Source organism: Crocodylus porosus, unplaced genomic scaffold, assembly GCF_001723895.1.
Source record: "Crocodylus porosus isolate Cpor-Errol unplaced genomic scaffold, CroPor_comp1, whole genome shotgun sequence".
Taxonomy (NCBI): Eukaryota; Metazoa; Chordata; order Crocodylia; family Crocodylidae; genus Crocodylus; species Crocodylus porosus.
The window spans coordinates 138,873,571-138,896,743 of record NW_017728931.1 but is presented as its reverse complement, the minus strand read 5'-3'; the positions used below and the strand labels follow the sequence as shown (position 1 = coordinate 138,896,743).

The following is a 23,173-nucleotide window of genomic DNA, read 5'->3' as shown; positions in this document are numbered from 1 at the left end:
TGGAGCAGCCCCAGCTGGCAAGGGCCCTGGGGGTCAGCCTGCCGGCCCAGGACTGCTCCTGCCTGGCTCAGCGTGCTCCAGTGCGGCGCTAGGCAGCAGGTAGCCTTCCGTGTTCAAGCACCCTCATGTCCGAGCCCACTGCATCAGCATCTTCACCTGTGTTGTTGCCGAGTTAGTGAACTCCACAGCCAAATAGTACTTGTATTTACTACCACAGGAAATTGGCTGCTGTGTTTATTTTAGGGCTTCTATTTCGGCATGTGCATAAAATGTGCCTTCTTTTTGTTTCCTGTAGTCTCATAGGGCTGCATGCGTAGATACCGAGATGTTTACTGTGGAGCCAATTAGGCAACTTGCAGTAAACGTCCCGTGTAGAAGTGCCTGGTGCAGAGCACTGCGAAGTTGGTGGGAGTTCTGCGTTATGGCTGCAGGATCGAGCCTCGACACGCCGTCCTGATTGATCAGGGACTCCTGTGACTGTTGGACCATCGATTTGAACGTGGTGACTTATTGACAGCTGTGTTTTCAAAAGGCAGGATTGTGTGCTGTACATGTTGTTACAACAATACCGCTCTGAAGCAAGAGGTCACATTGATCTACAGCAGAGTTTGCTGGTACTAACATTTTAACTAAGGTCAGTAATGAACTCAAGCAACCCTTCCAGCATTTGTTTTTCCCCTTCACAGTGCCAGCTCTGGAGCTGAGACTGGCCTCCTGGAAGTTGCAGAGAAACTTATTGTCCACATAAACCTTTTAGAAGGAATTTTCCGCCCAAGTCGAGCTGCCAGTTACGCAGTCAACCTTCCAGTATGTTTAATATCGCTACCTGACCTTTGTGTTTTATTAGCCTTTTATTTTCTGATACACGTACTGCTTTGCCATGGTGAGTAGGTTGCACTATTAATGCAATGCTTTTCTGCAATGGAAATCGGCTGCTGTGGTTATTGTAGGGCTATTTTGGCATGTGCATAAAATGTGCACTTTGTACTTATGTGGAATCGCATTCTGGAACGTGAAGCCGCATGGGACTACATTGCTGTATTAAAGTGTGGTTGGCTGCAGTCTGATCCAGTTTCTGGTTGATATAAATTTTATTTGGATAAAGCTTGGTAGTGCCTCATTTACCATATGTATATAGTGTCTAACATGGTGGTTATCGGTGGGGATGGATCCTGGTATCCTTGGCACCCAATAGATAGGCCTCCATCGTTATACTGCACATGAGTCCCATGATTTCTAGGTCACGGCTTACAATTTTGACAGGCTATTTTTCTCTCCTCTTCGAGCTAGTGTTGTATATTTAGTACTATTTTATGCTAAAAGCTTTACAAGTATCCTTTTGATCAATAAGCTTTCAGCATGAATAAGACTGGAATTGATTGCAGCTCGGTCCCTGCCACATGCTGCTGCTTCAAAGCAGCATGAGCATGAAAAATGACTGTGTGCAGTGAGTTAAGATTCTCTTTTTTTTTTTTTTTTTTTCTCCTTTCCGTGCAGGACTTGCATCCCAAACTGATGTGGTCATGGGCCTGGGTGACCACATTTAGCAAAATGTGGGCTCCTGCTGGAGTTTTGAGGGCATGTTCTTGCTTTTTTTATACGTGAATGATGGTTACTCAGAGGTGACTCACTGAAACCTAAGGAAAAGATTTTAGAACTGGATCATCGGTATAAAATTATCAGTCTCCTAGCTAGCATCAGTTATTGATATTATTCATGCTGCTTATCCCTTATTAAAATGAAAAGGACTTTTACTGGAGCTTTAGCTTAGGAATGTGACAAAAACTTTAAATTAGTGGTGTTTTTCTATCTTTTATGATTCAGCTTAATATGCAAGGGTGCCTAACTTTGAATTTTGAAGGTGTTAACTGACCCCAAAGAAGACATTTCATTTCCAGAATGCTTGTTAAATCCACCAGCTGTTTCAGGGCTTGTTAGCACTCTGAATTATACTAACATTGGAATAAATGAGTGCGTATGCAGAGAATAAAGTGCAGTTTGCTTTCAGTTTTTATGGACCTGACTACTGCTCTGAGTTGCACCGTGAAACCCTGTTATCCCCTGTAAATTGTCTGATCTCTTAACTAGTTGGTCTGCTCGTACTTATTTGGATGCTAATGTGATGCTTCAGATTTCCATTTTTGCATATCGTTATGGTAAAATATTGCAGAGAGAGGTTTAAGGCTTAATCCTGTGTGTTGCTGAATGTCCCTTTGCCCTCTCCGCAGAGCAGAGGATGCATGTGAAAACACTGGGCGAGGTAATAGATCTGGAGGCAGTAACTCCAGTTAAGTGAATGGGCCGAGCTAGTATAATTTCATATTGTAGATGAGCAACTTCCACGTCCTTTACGGAGTAGTAAAGGAGTTGCTTCATCCTGAGTTCAGAAAAGTCTGTCAGCTGTCATGAAGATACAGCAGGAATAATGAATTTGTTAAGAGTTGCTGTATTGTGACATAAGTGTACAGCTGAAATGAGCCAAATTGTGGGCTAAATTAAAAAAAAAGTGGGTGAAAACAGCACTTGGATAATTTCAGAGCTTGAACTGTTGCTTTAAGGAAGATAATACTCCATTAAATTGTTTGGGGCTGGGAGAAGGAGCAGAGTGAAATCCTTCTCTCCTGTTGCACTTGCGTATTTAACTGGGGCTAATGAGTAAGAAAAATGTCATTCGTGTGGCTTGCCCTTCCCTGCAGCGCTCATCCATCCACTCTGGCTTTTAATCCTCCCAGACAGAGAGGAAGCAGGAAGTAAGTAAGTAGAAAAGCGTTGACTGTATCAGAATGGGTGTGAATGTATTCATGTAGGCATATGTAAAATGGAACAGGAGGAGCCCAGGGAGTTTTGAGATCCCAAGGTGAGAGTCTGTAGCCAGGAAAAATACAGGAAAGTCTGAAAGCTCATCACTATTAGTGAAAGATGCCAGGGTCTTTTTCTGTTGGTATGTAGTTTTGTACCTCTTGGCAGAAGAGGCATTTATATTTCATAAGTCCCATGGTAGGTATACAAGCATATAGCACAGATTTGGTTCCTGTGTGGGCTTTATTATGCAACGTGGGCTGTCTGCCTCATTGCTATAAAATCAAATAAACAACAAGGTAGTTGTTACACAATGTAGGGCTTTTAAGGGAAACACTGCTTTGGGTTCTAAAGATTGCCAGTTAATTAATATCAATTATTTCATGTTAATTGTTAATAATAATAATAACAACAACAGCCTAACAGAAGTAAATACATTTGCTCAGTTGGGATAAAGAGCAATAAGGACGTGCAAGTAAGTAATTTCATTTCACCCTTCAGTCTGCTGTTGATTTTTCTCATTTATCAAGTTATGATTGTAAGGTACCGTGTTTGGGGCAGGAAGAAGGACTCTTCGCAAATACTGTATGGTAGATCACGAGTTTTTTCCGCTGAAGTTAATGTAGGTGCACTGGGGTAAAAAGCCTGAGATCAGAATGACTTAACTTCATGCCTGGTAATTTAGTTTTAAAACACTGGCAGGTTGTCCTCGTAACCCTTTTCTTTTTACATGACGGCGAGTTAGGAGCTGCCATTTTCCTTATAATACAGTGACGATGTAAATGGTATCTTTTAGCAGTTAAACAGGATTACACAAGGGGATAATAACATATTAATACAAGTGAATGGTTGTGTTTGTAGAGAGATACAGTTTCACTGCCCACTTCTGGACAGTCTGTCACATCTGTTTACATGTATACTGATTGTAGTGGGAGCCAACCTTTTTATCAGGTGCACCACAAATTATGTGCTGCATGTCCTACAGAAGCCACTACGATCCCCTTCCCTGCCTGTCCTGCATTCTGTTCCCTCCCTGATCCATTGCTCTGCTTTCTGCTTCCTGCCCTGTCTGCTGCTGTGCTGTCTGCTTACTCCCTTATCTGCAGCGTGCCCATGCCACTTGTGGCACACGTGCTGCAGGTTGGTCACCCATGACCTATTGTTTTACTTCGTCAAACTTTTTTTTTAGCGCACTCAGTAGAGGACTTCCAGAGCTGGTGGCCATGAGCTCTGGTCTTGCCATGTAGATGTGATTGGTTTACTTCTTTGGTGCTTGCATTTGCCATTGATGATTACATTTTAACCAGGTATGAAGATGCTTGGTTTAATAATTAAAGCATTAAGCTAAGAGTCAGTGGCTAAGAGTCAGTGGATCTGGGTTCTGTTGGTCTGGTTCTGCTATCATAAGTCTGTATACCTTTGGGCAACTTACTTCTCTGTGCTTCATCTTTACCCTCTCTCTAGAGTAGCATTAATAGCAGCTATCTAATAGGGGATTGTGTGATCTGCATTAGTTAATATTTATAGTTTGAGCTCTTCAAAGTATTCAAAGTAAAAAAAAAAAAAAAAAAAAAGTCAAAGCAGTGGTCTCAGTTTATTGCTTGTGGGAATCTTTTATACTCGTACCGTAACTACTCGTGGCTTAATAACTTTTAATAACCCTTTCTTAATATGGGACATCAGGAGTGTCAAATGTACCACCTACAGGCTGAATCTAGCCTACAGAACTAATCCATCTGCCTCGATGAGCTACTAGAAAGTGGGGGACATGGCAAGAGGGTGAGGCCTGGCACAGACTTTGGGGCATCTGGGCATCGGGCAGTGAGGGGTGCGCAGGCATCAGCCGTTGCCTTTAGAACCCCATTGCTGCCATTTGGCCTTGCCACTGCTTCCAGACCTGTGGTAGCTGCTGCTGGCTCCATAGATCTGGCCTAGAAGAAACCTCAGAGTCCAGATCCAGTCCAGTTCATGGGTGAGTTTGACACTCCTGATAGCCATCATATTCTCAGTACATTTTCTCTCTTTCTAAAGCCATGATTCTGTCTCCCCAGAGGCATCAGATAGTCTCATAGGCTAAGTACAGAGGTGCAGAAATTCTGGCAGATCAGTCCAATCTTCATAGGTTTCTCTCGGCTGTATAAATTGGACCGATTTTAATGAATGGAACGGATGTTCAGTGTTCTAGTGGCCAAAGCAGGCAGAAGCCTGTGCTGACCCAGACTGGGACCCTGGGAGCACTCGTGTGAGCACTCGCATGCACCACCCATCACGCCTAAGGCTGCTGAATGCAGCTGATCAGCAGCCCATGCTGGACACACACCGTCACCCTCCTTGCTTTCAGCTGCCAGCAGGCGACCAATCCCCAGCCAGGCCAACTAGCCAGCCACCCACCTCTGAGGGGCGGGGTGGGGGAAGACGATCCCCTAGCTCAGCACTGCACCCCCCCCTCCCCCTACACGGGTCTGCATTGTGCGGGGGGCAGGGGGAGCCCCCATGGTGGGGCTTTTCCCTTGCCCACAGGCCAGCAAGCTGGGCTGGGGAAGCCGCAGCCTCACCAGCTGCCGGCCTCTCGGAGAGGCAGGGAGAGGGAACACCGCCCCAGCCTGGCACTGGGGTCGGGGGGAGGTGTGTTCCCTCCCCCGCCTCTCAGGGAGGCTGGTGAGGTGGTGGGAATGGGGCTTTCCCAGGCCGTGGGTGGAGGGAAAGGCCTCCCAAGCAGGCTGCGCCATGCAGACCCTGGCTGTGGGGGTGGGTGCCAGATTGGGGGGAGGGGCGAGGGGGAGGGTCCCCTCCCGCCTCTTAAAGAGGTGGGCGGCTTGCAGGGGACCAGGACTGGGGTGATCCCAGCCCAGCTCACTGTGGGGGCTTTCCCTCCCCATGTGCCGTGCACACCCAGGTTAGGGGGGTCCAAGGGTTTGTTCCTCTGTCCTTCGTCCCGCTGGGCAGACAAGAAGCAGGCTAGGGAGCAGAAGCTTTACTGCCTTAGCTCTGTGACACCTGGGGGCAGGGTCAGCAGCTCTGCTGGAGCAGACAGCACAGCCCAGGGCTGCAAAGCATCATGGGATGCTGGGGAACTGTGAGGTAATTTGAGTCAGGAGGGGATCTGGGACAGAAGTTCCATAAACTGGTTTAACCTAAATCACTTAAGTTTGATAAATCCATCCAGGTTTATCTTAAACCAACTTGGGCCATTTTGAAAGTGGTTTATGTGCAGTGAACTTCTGTTCTGATACAGGTTTAAACTAGTTTCCAATCACTTTAAACTGGTTTATGTGGAACTTCTGTCCCTAGCCATAAAGTTGCAGATCTTGCAAAGCGTTTCAGCACAGAAATAATCCCAGTGCTTTCATGATTTACTGTATCAGGGCCTTACTTTTCAATGTAAGTAACTTTTGTAACACTGTCTCAGGTCCTTGACGGGTGGAGAGGGGAGATTTGGATAATTTGGGCCATAATTCTTTTATCTGAGCATGGTACGCAAGTAAAATTAGGCTCCATAATCCATATTCAAATAGGAGAAATAGTTCAGCTATGTTAAACTTTCAGGATTTCTGTCATCTAGAGAAACCCCCCCGGGGAAAAACAGTGCTTTAGGTAAAATGAGGGTGCTGATCGTGGAATAGGGCCCATGAGAGGCAACCTCTCACACATCCAGACTTCCAGTGTTGAGGTGTGAATAATTAATACTTTCCTGGTCTATTCAGCCCTTTTTCCCCAATAAAAATCTTGGTCTCTCTGACTCATTTTCAGCCTCCTAGGAACTTAATGCCCTTTGTCTGCCGTTCCATTATGCTGCCATGGGAAAAGAGGGAATGTCCAAATTCAGTATTACGAGCACATTTGTGGTGGCAAGTAAAAGGAATAGGTACCGAGCAAAGCTTGGATCCAATACTTTGGCGGTTAGTAAAGATGAGCAGTCCATAAAGTGCTCATAGGTGTATTGGGGTGTTGGTCTAAAGACAGAGGCAGACAAGGCTCTTTGGGTAAATCCAATAAGTTTTATTAGACCAACTGAAATAGTTGGAACAAGTTTTCTTTGCAAGCTTTCAGGTATAAATACCCTTCGTCAGGCTGAGGAAGCATCTGCAGTTGGTGTGCACTCTTCCTGGATGGAAGGAATAGTCAAGACGCCAGAGGCTGGTAGGTGTGTTGAGTTCTGGGGGTTAATTTTGACCCCATCTCTAGCACTCAGCAAAGCCAAGTGATTAAAGGAATGATTAAGTGAAGAAAACACCTGTGGTGCTGTAGAAACATAAGCGTTCCTCAGTATCTAATTCCCTCTTTAATTGCCACAAATATGTATTTTCATATGGTTTTATTTTGCATTTCTCTGTCAGAATTCGGGGAGCAGTGCACCTCTAAAAGCACGGGTTCAGATTCATTGTGCATCTGCGTGGTACCATCCTCCATAATCCTTAGCGGACGTGTGACCACAACCTTACCCTTAACTGGAAATGGCTTGTCAGAGGAGCTTGGGCACTGACATAGCAGAGGTGGAGTAATCCAGTAGAGCCTTGACTAGCAAAAACTGTGCCTCTGTGCCTGCTACATTGAGTTAGTATTGCCCACACAGACAGGGCTGCTCTTCCTCCAAAGTATACAAATAGGATTAAGTAGAATTCCCAGAAAAGGATTTTTTTTTTTTTTTTTTTTTTTTTTTTACAATCCTGCATGGTTGCAAAGTGCTTTACAAAGAGGTGATGATGAATACCTCTGCCCAACCTTGTACTTTCCTTCTGAAGCATTTATTTTCATCATCATCGCATGGGGGAAACCGAGGCACAGAGAAGATGTGAGAGTTGTTTATGGCTACAGCCTCAAAGCTGGTTGTAGCCGTGTCTAATGAAGGGAGTGACGTTTTCGGGAGGCAGGACACAAGTTAAGCTCTGTGCCCCGTCGCCAGTGCAGTGCCACACACCGAGGCTGCCCATACTACTTGTGGCACGCACGCTGTGGGGGTGGCCACCCCTGGTCTAATGGCTTAGGGAGCCAGCCACCAGAAATAGGGAATACACAGACTGCTCCCATTTTCTGCCATAAACAGCCTGCATTATTTTTGGCAATCAGTTGTCTGTCTCTTATTTATAAAATAAATCTCAGGAGTCCAGTCAGTAGCTCTAGCAGAAGAGTGCACAGTGCAGCACAGGGAGATAAGGAACACAGATAATTTAACTACCTTCGTGCTCCCTTAGTTGTGGGTTGTTTCAGCACAGGGTTGGCCCTCAATAAAAGAGCCACATGAAGGTTGCTCTCAGTACAGCTGGTGCCAATGGCTTCCCTCTGTCAGCATGGCTGTTACATACCAAGATAAGCAAAACCCTCGGATTCAGAAGAGTTTCAACTTTGAAATGTACCACAAGACCCCACCAAGTCAACTACAGACTTCACTGTCACTACTGATTTTATCTGAAAGGGGCTCGGATAGCCATGGTCTGTGGTATAAAACCTTCTAAGATAGATACAAGGCTGGACAAACAATCAGGGATGGAAGCCACAACTATGACTATACTGGCCCCAAAATGATCTACAAAGCCAGTTCATGCAGCATTGCAGTGCCGTGCAGCCACAGTTCAGTACCAGTTGCCCCTACCCGTTTTAGATGATATAAGTGCAAAGTATTAGTCACAAGTAAGAGTTCCCGGTTCCTGTCCATACGCTATTATTCTTAATTATTATGCCTTTTCCTGTCATTCTAAAATAATGATCTGGGGGACCTTAAATACTACAGTGCTTTTGCATTTTTACCAGTACCTAGGATATAAATCATGAATCTTTATTTGTCTCATACACTACGCTTCTCTCTTGCTGCTTTAATGGGATTCTGTTTCCCCAGATGCATGCGATTTTGTTTGCAGAGTACGCCATGCACTCTTCGCTTCCAGTGGTAAAATTGTTTGAGCATTTCCCAGTATGTGATGAGAAACACGTAGGTTGCTGTTTGTACGGCATTCACTTCTCCAGGCAGATAAACAACGAAGGGTTTGTGTGATTGTTGATTGAACAATACTTCAGAAAAGCTCCATCCCGCCTGGCTGTCATTTCTGTTGCTGTACTTTGCACTCGGTGACATCATTGGTGGCAGCTAAATGAAGTGTATTAATCGTTAGATGCTCTTTAACCAAGGATGTTGGATATTTCTGGGCAACTAAAGTCATGCAGCACAGCCAGTTGTATGCCAGAGACTGCTAATCTAATACAGAACAGTAATTTGATTATGCTCTGGGAAAAATGAAGGTGGTAGATTTAAATAGATGGAAGGTATGCAATTAAAGCTAAATTAAAAGCACTTTTGTTTATTTTTAAATGTGCAAAACCTGTTCCTGGATCGGCAGCATAAGTTTATAATCTATTGACACTAAAAAAAAAAAAAATCAAATTTTGTATAGGTGAGGTTGGGTCCACCTGAGGTTAGTATTAACCACAAGAAATAATATCTCATCCATCTAACTATTGCTAAGTGCTTTGTAAATGTTGATGGATCAATAGTTTTGAAGTACTTGCTTCTGCTCTCCTTCATGTGGATGGTAAAGTTTATGTAGAGTACAACGAGGCATAGTCAGGTCCAGACTGTGGGCCCAATCTGTTTATTCCTCCAGAATATGGATGGAGGGCTCAGGTGACTTACCCTCTCTTCCTTTTTATCTGTCCACACAAGTGGCTTTTCCTCCTGTGCCTCCCCAGTGATCAACACCTTTTGGGGGCAGCTTCAGCCCACTGTGTTTCAGAGAAACCTCCACCACCCTTTCATTAGGCCTTTTCCCATGGGAAATCTGGACCGCAAGTAGGTTAGAATTATTATACCTGTTTTATAGAAAGGTTGTCGATTTGCTTATGTTAACGTAGGTAGGACAAATAATCCATACGCCTTTTAATTAATATGCTTTGGGTATGTTAAATGTTATCAGCTTCAATGACGAAACTACCCTTCCTACCTCCCAAACATCCTACTTGTTACAACAGAAAGAAGTTTAAACATTGATTTTATTTTCCAATATTTACTCTGTATTATTTCCTTTTATGTTTTTACTTCAACATTGACATTAAAAATGCACAAAAATCCACTTTCTGATGCAGTGTCACCTCTGATCTTCTGGGTAGGTCTCCTGTGCTAGCACTGTTCTGCAGAATTTGAGCTGTAGGTGCAGGAGGGAAGTTCAAACTAGAAAAAAAACAATCTTTTACCTGTATTCTTCTATCCACAGTGCGATTAGTGCATAGACTGCTAAGGCAGAAATTGTGTCAAAATCGTGCAATATCTCAACTGTGTCCATTAAAAATTAAAACACAGAAAAAGCATTTTTGCAAAAGCTTTTGGATAAATACAGTTTGTAAACTGGTACATTTGTTAACCGATTCCTTCCTTATCCCCCTGATGGGCTGTCAATTCTTAGTTCCCTTTTCATGGTGATACTCAGTGCAGGGAGTGAATATGGACTAATACCCTACTAGACAAGTTTGTAAATTCCATAGTCATTCAAGAAGGGACACAAAATCCTGGGAGTGGCCTTGATGGGTAATAAAGTTTGAGCAGATTTTAAAGCATATCTGCTTTTGTTTTGCCAACCTTTGAAATGGGAACCGGGTGTTATTCTGGTAAACTCACCCATCTGTCCAAGTACTTGCATTTACCAGTTCAAGGCAGGCCAGACAAAACACAGATACATTTTTTTTTTAAAAAAATAATTCCAAAAGTTCCCTTGTATCATCTACTGAAAACCTGCATTTTCTATAGTCAAACCAGAGAACCTAAAAATATTCCCGTTGTACCCAAACTAAATAATTGCATTAACCTTTTTCTCTCTTTATAGCAATAGGTGGTACATCTACAGTCTGATTTGTACTGCTCCTAAGGCATTCTCACAGCAGAGAGATTTTAATACGCTTTTTGCCCTGGATTAATTTTTGTATGAAGCTACATTTTTAGAGGGTGTAGAGAAAGCTAACACAAAAATGGACTTTTGGTATTTGTCAGCAATACTTGCCCAATCATCTTTCGGCTTGACAGTTATTTATATGTAAAGCATACTACTGACAGACTTCAAGTCCCCATAAAGAACTTAAGAACGGCCATACTCAATCAGACCAATGGTCAACCCAGCCCAGTGCCCTGCAGAAGCGGATGCTATACAGGGAGAGACAAATATCTTTAGAGTGATCTATCCCCTCTTCAGTACCGTCCCTGGCATCCACCATTTATTGGCTTAGAGGTGCCAGAGGAAACATCTCCTGCCAGAGGAAATGGGAAAAGTACAGCATGAACTGAGGCACTGCAAGTTTTTCCATCCTGCCTCAGGATGTTTCATTCTTGATTTGCTTGTGATATTGGATTGAGAGAGCAGTTCAGTTTCCATGTCTATTCAGTCCTTGCCCTCTTTGCTTAGACTGCCTAGTCCCATGCATACGTATAGTGCCATAGTTGAGAATTATTCCGTCTTGGCAGGAGAGAGACATTGTTGTTTCTTCCACCTTGGGTGCATCTACATGTGCAATTAATGTGACGCAGTAAACTCTAGAGTAAACTGCTCCCAGGCACAGCATCTACACATACACCCAAGACAGCATCAATTTGATCTGGGGTGGAGCAGGTCCCCTGGGTGGCTAGGCTGACTGGGCACAATTTACACCCCGAGTCAGTGTCTACACATGTATTTCAGCACAGTAAAATACTCCGCCATAAGATAGTACTGTCCCGGATAGTACTAGCAAGTGACAGAGTTAATAAGTTTATTGTGCCATAATATTGGCGCATGTGTAGACTGTGGTGCTTGACTGCGGAGCTAATAGTCTATTCCACAGTGAAGTGCACATGTAGATGCACCCCCTGTGTAGTAATATGCCCTGCCCAGGTAGTTTATCTGTTCTTCTCTTGTTGAAATCAAGTTACTTTGTCACTAATGGAACAAGATCAGTTCCAAGGACTGAGTCAGATGCTACAGTGATTTATCTTAAGTCTTCAGTGTTGAAATCCTAGGGTTAGGGAATACTGGTCGCATAGATGATGACTATGTTTTTGCACTGGCGGAACAATTCCACGCTACTGCTGGCCCCACTGCTAAAGTTGGCTCTGGCCAAGCTGAAGCCTTGCACCCACTGTTGGTGCAGAAATCTGGGAGGGACACATCATCCCCCCCCCCCCCCCCAGACACAAACACATTGCCTAAGACTCGGCATAATACTATAAGAAATACTACGCAGGTTTGCTCATCCTAATTGCAGGAAAGCTGAATTGTCATTTCCTTTTTTTGAATCAGCCCCAGATGTTAGCAGAGGCAGATACAAGTTTGTTCTAATGCTGTTTAAAAGGGGTTGATTTGAATTAAGGAACTGGCAGTACTCCTCCAACCAAGCAGGAAACTAGAGGGAAAGAAATGATGCTGAATCCTGGCATTGCTGCCAAATTCAGTGCAGGGGAGCACAACTATACACGGTGCGCGTCTACACGTGCCTTTACAGGACGTGAATAAACTCTAGAGCTTATTTCTTCAGAGTTTATTGCTCCCGTGTGTGCCATTTCAACATGTACCTGGCAGCAATAAACTCTGGGGCAATAAGCTCCAGAGTCTGTTTGTGCACAGCACGAGCTGGGTCCAACCAGCCCTGGCTGGCAGGGGGCCCAGGCAATCAGCCTGCCACCTAGGGCTGCTCCCCCCAGTTCAGCGTGCTGCACCCACCCTTGCTGGGTGGGGCACAAGGGTGCTTCAGTGCAGGGCCAGCTGGCAGGCGGTTCCTGCACTGAAGCACTCTCATGCCCCAGCCAGCCGGGGCAGCATCTACATGTGCATTACATTACTTGTATTTACAAGTACTATCCTGCTGCAGAGTAAATTAGTTTACTTCAGCCTAATAGGGGCTCATGTGTAGATGCTGAGATGTTTACTGTGCATCTAATTAGTCCACTACACAATAAACATCTCGTATAGATGCGCCCACACTGTAGAGCACATCCAGTGCAAGAGACAGCCTGCCTGCAGAGGGGCCGTGGACCGTAACTTGCGTGTTTTCTTTACAGCACTGGTGGCTGCTGCCACGTGAAGTGCTTGTAGGGGAGAAAAGCATTTGGTGATCATGCTGAATCTGCATATTTCACTGCGTTTTGTCCTTGAAGATATGATCACTCTTTGCTCTACTTGAAATCAGTGGAGCACAACCAGTGATGGATTTGAGAATGAGGGAAATACAATTGTATCAGCATCGAAGTTGGCCCTTGGCTGCAGCCTGTGATGAGTTAAATTGCAACCTCAAGGCTCCTGCCTGGTCACTGCTCCCCATATCGTTCTGGCTGCAATAGGGGCAGGAGCCTCTGGGCTGCTGTTTCCTACCCCTGCCCCAGGGGGTGGGACTGTGCAGGGAGCTGAAGGTGAGCCTGGGGTATACAGTGCAGCAACATGGGGGTGGTAGTCGAGGGGAGGAGTTGCAGGATCACAGTGTAGTGGTGGGGAAAGGGACATGGGCATGCAGTGCATTGGAGAGAGTGCTGGACACAGTGGGAGGGTTGTGGGCGCATGGTGCAGTGGTGGGGGACATCTTGGGGTGTATATCCCAGAAAACTATGATTCTCTCTGGTGTGGCCTGCAGGGACTGTGGCCTCTGGTTGTGTGGAAGTTGGATGGGCCTGACTTAACTCATCCTTTGGGGTGATTGATTGATAGCAAATGCCGATGCTTCTCTGCAGGTCGCTGCTCTTAGAGGTCATGATAGATCTAAGTACATAGGTTTCACATATGACTTTTCATGGTCATTCTTCCAGATGCAGAAGTTTCCTCTGTAATTGCAACTCCAAAAGCTGAGTTGAAGCCAGAGATGCACTGTAAGGACGATGAAGGGGAAAGCAGAAATTCGGTGTTCAAGTTGTGGCGTGACAAGGCACTCTGCCTCAGATAATTGAAGATTCTGTCCCCAGCCTCCAGAGAGATCATTTGATTTATCCACACTCGTGCAGAAGATTAGTGTCAGAGACAATATCTTGAGTTTGAGTCTGCTTCCCTTATCCCTTGTTCAGGCCACTGTGATGGCATAGGAAATATAATTGTCCTGAATATTGTTGAATTTCTTTACCTTTATTTTTTTTATCACAAGCAATGAAATGTGACAAACTCTGTGTGATGTGAAGGAAAGCTGCTTTGACACTGACTAAGATAGAGATGTAAGCCATGTTAGTCTGAATTCAGATACCTTATAAACTAACCAAAGTAGGTCTAAATTTGTAGCACAAGCTTTCATGAGCCAAAGCTCACATCATCAGTTGCTATGAAAGAATGTGCAGAAAGCAGAGTATAAGGAGAGAGAAACTAGAATTTAGAAATTACAATTCTGATTTCTTTCTCCCTGTTACTCTGCTTTCTGCGCATCCTTTCACAGCATCTGATGAAGTGAACTTTGGCTCTCAAATGCTTGTGCTATGCATCTCGATCTGCTTTGGTTAGTCAGTAAGGTACAACTCTACCAACTCTGCCCTGCCTTCTACTTCACAAGGATATCAAGAGTTTCAAACCTGCCATGTACTGGTATAAACAAGAAATTCTTCAAATGATACTACTGCAAATAAAAACCTCAAAATAGAAAACCCACTGGACTCTTCCCCCTGCCCCCTTCCTCCTCCCCTTTTACTTTGGGTAAGTGATGGACTGTTAGGTTTAACATAGATCCATAGAAAATGGGGGCTGGAAGGGACCTCAGGAGGTAACATCTAATCTAACCCCCTGCTCAAAGCAGGACCAGCCCCAATTACGTCATCCCAGCTAAGGCTTTGTCTGCTTGGATCTTAAAAACCTCCAAAGATGGAGAGTCCACAGCCTCTCTGGATAACCTGTTCCAGTGCTTTACTACCCTCCCCGTGAGAAAGTTTGTCCTGATATTTAACCTAAACTTCCCTTGCTGCAACGTGAGCCCCTTGCTCCTTGTTTTGTCATCTGCCCCTACTGAGAACAGCTCAGCTCCGTCCTCTTTGCAACCCCTCTGCAGGGAGTTGAAGGCTGCTATTCAATCCCCTCTCAGTCTTCTCTTCTCCAGACTAAATAAGCCCAGTTCCCTCAGCCTCTCTTCAGAAGTCATGTGCTTCAGTCCCTGAACCATTTCTGTTGACCTCTGCTGGACTCTCCAATTTGTTCTGCTGGCAATACTCTTACTAATGTAGCCCAGTATGCCATTAGCTGTCTTGGCAAAAATGGCACAGTTGATGCCTCATATTCAGTTTATTGTCCACTTTAATCTCTAGGTCCTTTTCTGCAGAGCTGCTGCTTAGCCAGTCGGTCCCCAGCCTGTAGTCGTGCATGGGATTCTTCCATTCTAAATGCAGGGCTTCACACTTATCTTAATTGAACCTCATGTGATTTCTTTTGGCCCAGTCCTCCAATTTGTCCAGGTCTCTTGGTCTAGGTTTGTTTTGCCCCATCTGGTTTGTGTGTTCAATCGATCAGTCTTTTTAGTCGGTGAATAAAACAAAAAGTGAAAACTCCAATTTGTTTGATAAAACCTGTGGTGCCCTAAGGGGCTTATAATTTGATTCCTGGAAAACAGGATTTTAACGTTACACTGTTGTTGCCTCCCCTTGGAGGACGTGAAAAGCCTTTACAAATGTTAATACAGACAGTATAGATGTTTCTCACAGGTGTGGGGCTGGGAAGAGAGTTGAGACAGATAGCAGTTAAAGTAGTTGCTTGTCTGTGGTCATGAGCAGCTCACTGGCAGAATAATACCAAACCCCAGACTGCTGAGTCCTCAGGTTTGTGGTTCAGTGTGAGATCACAGGACCAAGCTGGGTTCAGTTCCCACCTCGGCCTACGGGGATTCAGCCACACATTTTGAACCTCCTAGGTGAATGCTGTAACCACCGGTGTGGGGGCTAGATTGGTTGGTGCGTCTTTCCACCTTTGTTGCAGCTGAGCCATAGTGCAGCAAAAAATGCAAGGCTCATAAGACAGTAAGTAAGAGGAAGCCTTAGTGTATCTCTTAGTGGTTAGGGCACTTTGCTGGGAAGGGGAATCTAGGCTTCCAGCGCCTGCCAATTTTTTAGCCTCTTGAAAAATATTCCTGTATTGTTTTAGCCAGTGACTATTTAGGATAGGGAGCAGAGGCTGGAACATAGGACTCCCCTCCACCCCTAGCTGGAGGTTTTATACGCTAGGCTACAAAGTCAGGCTCCCTCTTGCTTCTGACTCCATGACTCTGCTGTCCTGGGCCCAGGTTTAACAGGAGGGATGGAGGGTGCCTCTGCCTAGACTTGCCTATATCTTACTGTTAAAGACCCTCTGGTGAAGTAGGAGGTGTCCATTTCAATCCCTGAAGACTGATGGGGAACTAAACCCTAGATATCCCACTTTCTGAGTTTAGTGTTCAGCTAAAAGGCCTAATGGTGGTTCCCAAACCGTATAGATCGATTGAACACACAAACCAGATGGGGCAAAACCACAGTCATCCCCCAGAACTCCTTACCGTCAGACTTCTAACTGGTTACTAGATAAAATAACAGCACTGGAAGCACCTCTGCAGCCATGCTGAAGTCCTGCTCGTTTCTTTCAAAGACTACTTGTAGGCCTTCTGGAACAGGAATTGAGTCTTTAGACGTAATGTATACAAGTGCCCTAAAGGATCATAGAAGTCGGGTCGGAAGGGAGCTTGTAGATCTTCAAGTCCGACCCCCTGCCAGGGCAGGAGAAAAAACTGGGCTCAAATGAGTCCAGCCAGGTAGGCATCAAGCCTCCTCTTAAAGACCCCCAGGGGAGGAGCCAGCACCACTTCCCTAGGAAGTTGGTTCCAGCTCCTAGCCGCCCTGACTGTGAAGTAGTTCTTGCAGATGTCTAATCTAAACCTCCTCTCCAACAACTTGTGGCCGTTATTCCTTGTTATGCCGGGGGCACTAGGGGAAACAAGGTCTCTCCCAAACCCTTCTGGTCCCCCCCCAGTGAGTTTATAGACTGTCACCAAGTCCCCCCTCAGCCTTCGCTTGTGAAGGCTGAACAGGGTCAGGTCCCGCAGTCTCTCATTGTAGGGTCTGCCCTGCTGTCCCCGGATCATGCGGGTGGCCCTCCTCTGGACCCTCTCTGGATGAAGATGCTTCTCTTGCAGCTCTAATCAGCTGGCTTTGCTCCAGTGAGGACCACATATTTTGAAATAACCCTCTGTTTAACTTCCCTTACGGCTCACTCTAGGTGACTTCCCCCCCCACTCAGCTTGCAAATATTTTGGATTGCTCTTCCTAGTTGCTTCGCTCTCCTTGTGCACTGTATGGGCACCTAACTCTAAAGCTTTGGATTTCAGTCTGGGGGGCAGGCACGTAAAACAATAAGCATTGAAACACCTAACTTGTTGGCACTTAAGTCCTTCATGGGGTGTGTCCTCGTATTCCCTACCTGCACTGGACCCCCATCTAATTCTGCCTATCACCTCTGCCCTCTCAGGTGAAGGGCTTTAAATGCTTCAAGTCAGATTGTGAATATCCTTCCAAAACCTGAGATTCAGTTCTAAGATGGAAATATCCAGTTTTTACAATGAGGTCTGTGCAGGAAGGCACAAGTCCCACGCTACTCTGAACGTGGCATAGGTATGGTCAGTGGGTTATGGACCGATTTTAAAACTTTTGTGTGGGGGGGAGAGGGGGAAGGGGCAAGGAATTACCTGTATTCCTCCCTTCGATATAAAACTTTCAGGCAGGACTGCATTGGCAGACATAAACCTCGTGCAGAACTCAAAGATCCTCCCGTCCTTCCCTAGCTCTGCATTGTTACCAAGATGCTCTCTTGCCTCTTTGCATTGCAGTTGGCATGATCCGTCTGATTTAGCTTCTAGGATGAATCAGCAGAACACCTCCGTTCCTCCTCAGATGCATCTAAAATCAGCCATCCTGTCGCATCAGTCTTAAAATTCAGCTTGGGTTATCAGTTTACATGTTCATAAACATCCTTCTGTATATCCCGATTGAATGCAGTCGCTGTCTGTGCCTTAATGTTACATTCAGTAGATCTGCAAATACACTGTATTTGCAGGACTCTAGCTACTGGTGAGTAACCATCCTTTTTTCTCTTTGTGGTAACACTGAAGAATTGTTATCTTTTTTAATGGTTTTTGCAGTTGCATGGCACTATATCAAATTAGCCAATAAAGATTATGTGCCGTCTCCTTTAAATCTGTGACAAGGGTTGAAGATAAACCCTTCCTGTATGATTGTTCCCATGAAATGCTCCACACTTTTATAACAAAGAAGCAGATGCCCTTTACCTGTGTGCTTTCGCATTCTCTGAGCAGGTTATATTTTTATGACGGGAAATGTCTGAGTGCTTGTGTTAGAGGGATACACCACATGATCTGATTAGTACAATGCAGAAAGGCGTTTATGAATAAAATTTAATATGTAACAGGATAAGTCTGTTAAATTGACTACGCCGGCATAATTTCTTATAAAATAAGTGTATATGTCCTTGAAGGCCTTATATAAGTGTTCACTAGGAATGAATCCAGCCCGCTCATTTCATGTAAAATAGTTGCTTCAGAACTAGCTCCTTTTTTTTTTAATTAATAGTCACCAAGAAGTTTATGTAGAGGTGCTGCTGTTATAGGTGAAACTTGGTGGAAAAGAGATTTTCTGTGATGATAATCTTTTTAAGGGGGAGTTTGATTTGGGTTTTTAGGGCTAAAGATGACTTTTTTCTTCTGTGGAATTTGCTAAATTCATGCAGTCGTTGATGCATTTCTGCTTTGTGTTAAATGCTTTGTGTTCTTGATCCATATGTGCAGTGGGGGTGTGTAAAACGGGCCATATTTGGTTCGGATTCAGATTCGGCCCAAATCAGGGACAGTGATTTGATTAGCTGATTTGGATCACTTTTCCCATTTGATATGGCCGAGTCCAAAACTGAAGATTTGATGCTGATTCAGAGAATCAGCAATTCATCCATACACACAGTTTTAAATGGTTTTTCTGTATACCTTGAGGTACCAGGTGGCTTGTGAACGCTGCGATGCTGGGGCAGATGGAGCATCCCACAGGGGGTGGGGGGGCCCCACATGCTCGGTGGTGAACCCGGAAGTGGACTGGAAGTACTTCTGGGTCCATTGCCGAGTGCATGGGGGAGACCCTGCACTCTCCTGGTTTGGCAGTCAGCTGCGGGGGGGGCACCCCAGACCCAGGAGGCATCAGTCACTGAGCCAGGGTGTACGGGGGGGGCTGCGTGCTCCACAGTAGACTGTAAGTGTTTCTTGTCCACTTCTGGGTCTGCTGCCGAGCACGCTGGGGACCGTCCCATGCTCCATCCGTCCCATGCTCCATCCATGTGGGATGCTCCATCCACCCCAGCACCGCAGTGATCATGAGCCGCCTGGTACCTTGAGGTATGTCGAAAAAACATTTAAAGCTGTGTCTATGTCCAAATCATCAGATCTTTCTGAATCGATTCAGAGGGTTCCGATTTGATTTGGACAGATTAAAGGGCCTCCTGAGTCAGTTAGAATTTGGAGATTCGGCCACTGAATCAGGCCAAATCTCCGCCAGGTTGAATCAGCAACCGAAGCTTCATGCAGCTCTAATATGCAGTGCGCATTAACAACCCTACTTTTACAATCCACCTCAAGATTTTGAAAACCAGGAGTCTGAAGTTAATCTCCAAAATCTATATGTAGGAAAGTGCCTGAGTATCTACTAGCTCTCTATTGGCTTGTAAGGCTTTGCATGTAAACCACTCAAGCCTGAGCAGGCATCCTGCATGTGCAGTAGGACTGATTAAAAAACCCCAAATCCATGACTTGCAAGTTCTGCTTTATTTTAGGATGTATTTTAAGGTGCTCTGTGTGATCTGGTCCTCCTTGCTGATCCGCTCCACTTCCGTTGTAGTGATTATTGAAGTCAGTGAGATTGGTACGACGGAAGGTGCCGTCCCTGCATTTGAATGTTGATACGCTTGGGTACAGTGGAAGGACCATGAGAGGCGATGGGCTATTTTTGCTTATTGATTTAGGTGTCCAAAACAGTTTACCTTCAGCGCACATTGATCAGACTTACGCCACGAGGTGTGCTTCTGTTTGGTTACTGGGGATGTCAACTGGGTGGACCTTTTTGCCACGTTCTGTTTCTTTTGGAGTTGTACATAACTTGTGCATAATTTGTAATGGAGTTGTACATAAGTGTGAACAAAGAAAAAAAAATTATTCATCTAAGAGGGCTTTTACCTTTCTTTCCTTCTTTCTTTTTTCAACTGGCTTTGTAAAAAGTATGTTAATTGACTATACAGGCACATGGGAAGTGAGGCAGTACATGTTGAGACCTGTGCTGGAAAAGCCCAAGTACAAAACAGGAGCAAGAATTCCCTTCTCCCCCATTGCAGAAGTGTATCAGACTGGTCCTTTCAGCATGTGGAAGCAGGTGAGAGTATTTGCTCAGAAGTATTAATTGATATTTGTAGTGCCTTGAAGAGGTCTAAATGGGGCACGTTATTCTTGTCTTTTATCTTCTTATTCAGAAGTTGAACTCTTATTTAGGGCAGCAAACTATGTAGAACTAACCAACAAAAATAACAGTGCCTTTTCCCCCAGCCACTGCTGTTGGGAGGAATCCTTAATATCTTCATTGGTAATCAGTCCTTATTCATTAAAGTCATTGTGAGTTATGTCCGAGTAAGAATTGAGTAACGATCTGAGAATCCGAAATATCGAAGATTGTTGTCATTTTATATAGCATTTTTATTGTTGAACCAAAAATGTTCAAAATATTCAGGGATGAATTTCTAGCAAAATTTGGTTACTTGTTTCAGTTGAAGGGCATTGGATTGAGATCAGTTTCTATAATACGGATGTGTTTGGAGATCTGAAATTCCACGTTGGTAGCATCATGACAGGCTGCTAACTGTTTATTAATCAGTGAGATTATCAGCTTCATGTGTTCTTATGTTTGTAAGAGTTTAGCAATTTCTGACCATTCAATACTTTTTACATGAGTAATCCCATTCACTTTTATTAGGCATACTTGTGTCAGTAAATGACTCTTACATTAAACTTTGTCATTATTCTCTCTTACTTTAATCTATTCCTTCAAGAGTTAACTTTCTAAGCAGCCACAAATTAGTTCTCTCAGTTGTTTTAATTATTTTTCTTGTCACGCACAGTGAAGGTCTAATGTTTGTGAAATGTCTTTTTTTTTTTTTTTTTGTCCTCTTTCCATGGCCATTTCAACTATGCTGGCATTGAAAACTAAACCAAAATGCTGCCTATGTGCTGTCTTATTATTTCTGAAGATTTGTGCCTTTTTCTCAGTTCAGCATTGTTAATTTTTATAATTTTTCTTCAAGATGGCTCAGGCATGCCAGCATTTTGCGTCTCAAATGCATGCATGAGACACGTTAGCAGCTACTTGCTATCAGTGGGCTTCCATGTGCTTGCTGCCTGTTGACTAATTTCCTTCTGTGTATCTGACAGGTGACTCAGAGCAAAACCTGGCAGATGGCTTCATCGTTTTAGTATGTAGCCAGAGCCTTCTGAGATGAGTTTTGGAATTTCCATTAAAGTAGGGATTAGGTTCAGGATATACCAGGGGGTACAGCCCACCATAGGAGTGTAAAATAAGAGGAAATCGTTCATCGCAAGTCATCTTGTGGTTGGATGATTCAGGGGTCTGCTGTTGGTGGTCAGAAAGGCACGTGCTTCACCCCACAGTCTTTGTGTGTTACTCAGAATACAATCTGTCTCTTAAAATTAATTCCACCCTTCTGATTTTTGTCCAGTGAATTTATTTCTGGAAATGAATAGCTGCAGTTGCTGGACTGAGTAGTGTGCAATTCTGTTTACAACGAGCATGTTTTCAGCTGGTGACTTATCATTCACATTTTTGTTTGGGGGAGGGGGATGGGGAGAAGAATCATTTGAAACTTGTTTAAAAAAAATTCTCATGTATTTCAGTAATAGAGAAAGTAAAGGCTACTTAGTTTCCTAATGATGGAGGAGTATATGAAAAGCTATTTCTTGGAATAGTAGATCCGTTGGCACTAGCTGGTGATTTCCTGTGCATTTGCTGTAAGACACACTCTGTGATGTGAGTAGGTGGTACTTAAGAGGTTGTTACGAAACCAGTTTTCAACCGCACGTTTTGAGTCATGGATCAGGAAAAGGGATAGCAGCTTTACTGCTTTCTCTTTGTTTCAGCAGGGTATTTGTAGTGCACACGCGGTATATTCTGTGTTTGTGTGGAGCAAGACTGATTTAGAATGGATCTAATCTTCTGTTAGGAGCTCTTTTTTTTATGCCACTCCACTTTTGAGTCGGCACATGAGAGTGTGGACTGAAAGAACTGGAAGCAGAGTGCAAGGTGTATAAAGAATAGGTTTCCTGCCTGTATTTTTTAAATGGAAGTGTTTTCTCATAGTTTTTCCCAGATGTGAGAAGCAAAATGGAGTTTCATCAATGACTACAGTCTGTGCTTAAAACAAGATGGTTATTTGGAACACCTTGATTCTGTTTGGGAAGCAAAAACAGGTGGCTTTTCCACTAGAATATTCCAGGGAATTGGTCTGGTTCTTGGGCCAAAGGAACTGTTGACCTACTGACTCAGTTATGAAGAATAAAGAAAACAGGCTTATTGTGGTTTCCTTTGTTGATGGCAGATTCAGAAGAGGTCTGTGATCATGCAAGTATGACTAGCCGAAGAGAGGTGGCTCTAGCGTGTATGCTGCATTTTGGATTTGTTTTGTGCCTGCGAGGAGTTGCATTCCTGACCACTGGAGAAGAACACAACTTCGGATCTGCTGGCTCTCCTGGTGACCATACAGTGGTAAGCTTAATACAATTTTAATTTCTACTGGATTATTGTTTCCCTCTTTCAGTAATCCCTTTTTGATCTTCTCTTGGCATCACTGAATGGAAAAGCTGAGCGTATAACAGTACTAAATATAGCACAGGTAGCATTGCTCTTTACATCGGGTTGGAATATTTTGGAATCCACATGAGCATGTGGTTCAAATCTCTGGGTTAGCTTTTACAGGGAAGATCAACTGGCCTCCAGGAGCATTTAAATTTGAGATTTAGGTACAGGTTCAGGATCATCTGTGTTACAAAAGGATCCACATTTGTTTTCCTTGGACTGTTATTTAATATTGATAAAATCGTTCTGTGCAATCTATGGTAATAAGTGGAAGGGATTGGGTAGTGTTCGGTGCATCAGGTTTGGACTGCACGCTTTCATTGAATTGCCAGTTGGGATTCTAGAAGGATCAGATTAGGCATTGTTTCCCTTCCAAAGCACTGTAGGTAATGTGGGTATACATCCTTTTGAATTGCACATTCAAAATTATGTCTCTGCATAGACATAAAAACTGATTATGTTTGTCATTAATAAGATATATTCAACTTCATAAATATACTTTGATTATTAAGCATCTCAGTAAATTCTAACAGATTA

At 44.1% G+C, this 23,173-nt stretch overlaps 1 long non-coding RNA gene across 1 annotated transcript in view; it reads left to right on the top strand.

Moving 5' to 3' along the window:
• LOC109315830 overlaps window positions 1–22,537 on the top strand; it is a 99,873-nt gene extending 77,336 nt beyond the window's left edge. Inside the window, exon 4 of the long non-coding RNA XR_002102623.1 lies at window positions 22,380–22,537. This is a non-coding gene — a long non-coding RNA (uncharacterized LOC109315830). The remainder of the gene's footprint in view (window positions 1–22,379) is intronic.
• Window positions 22,538–23,173: the final 636 nt, after the last annotated feature.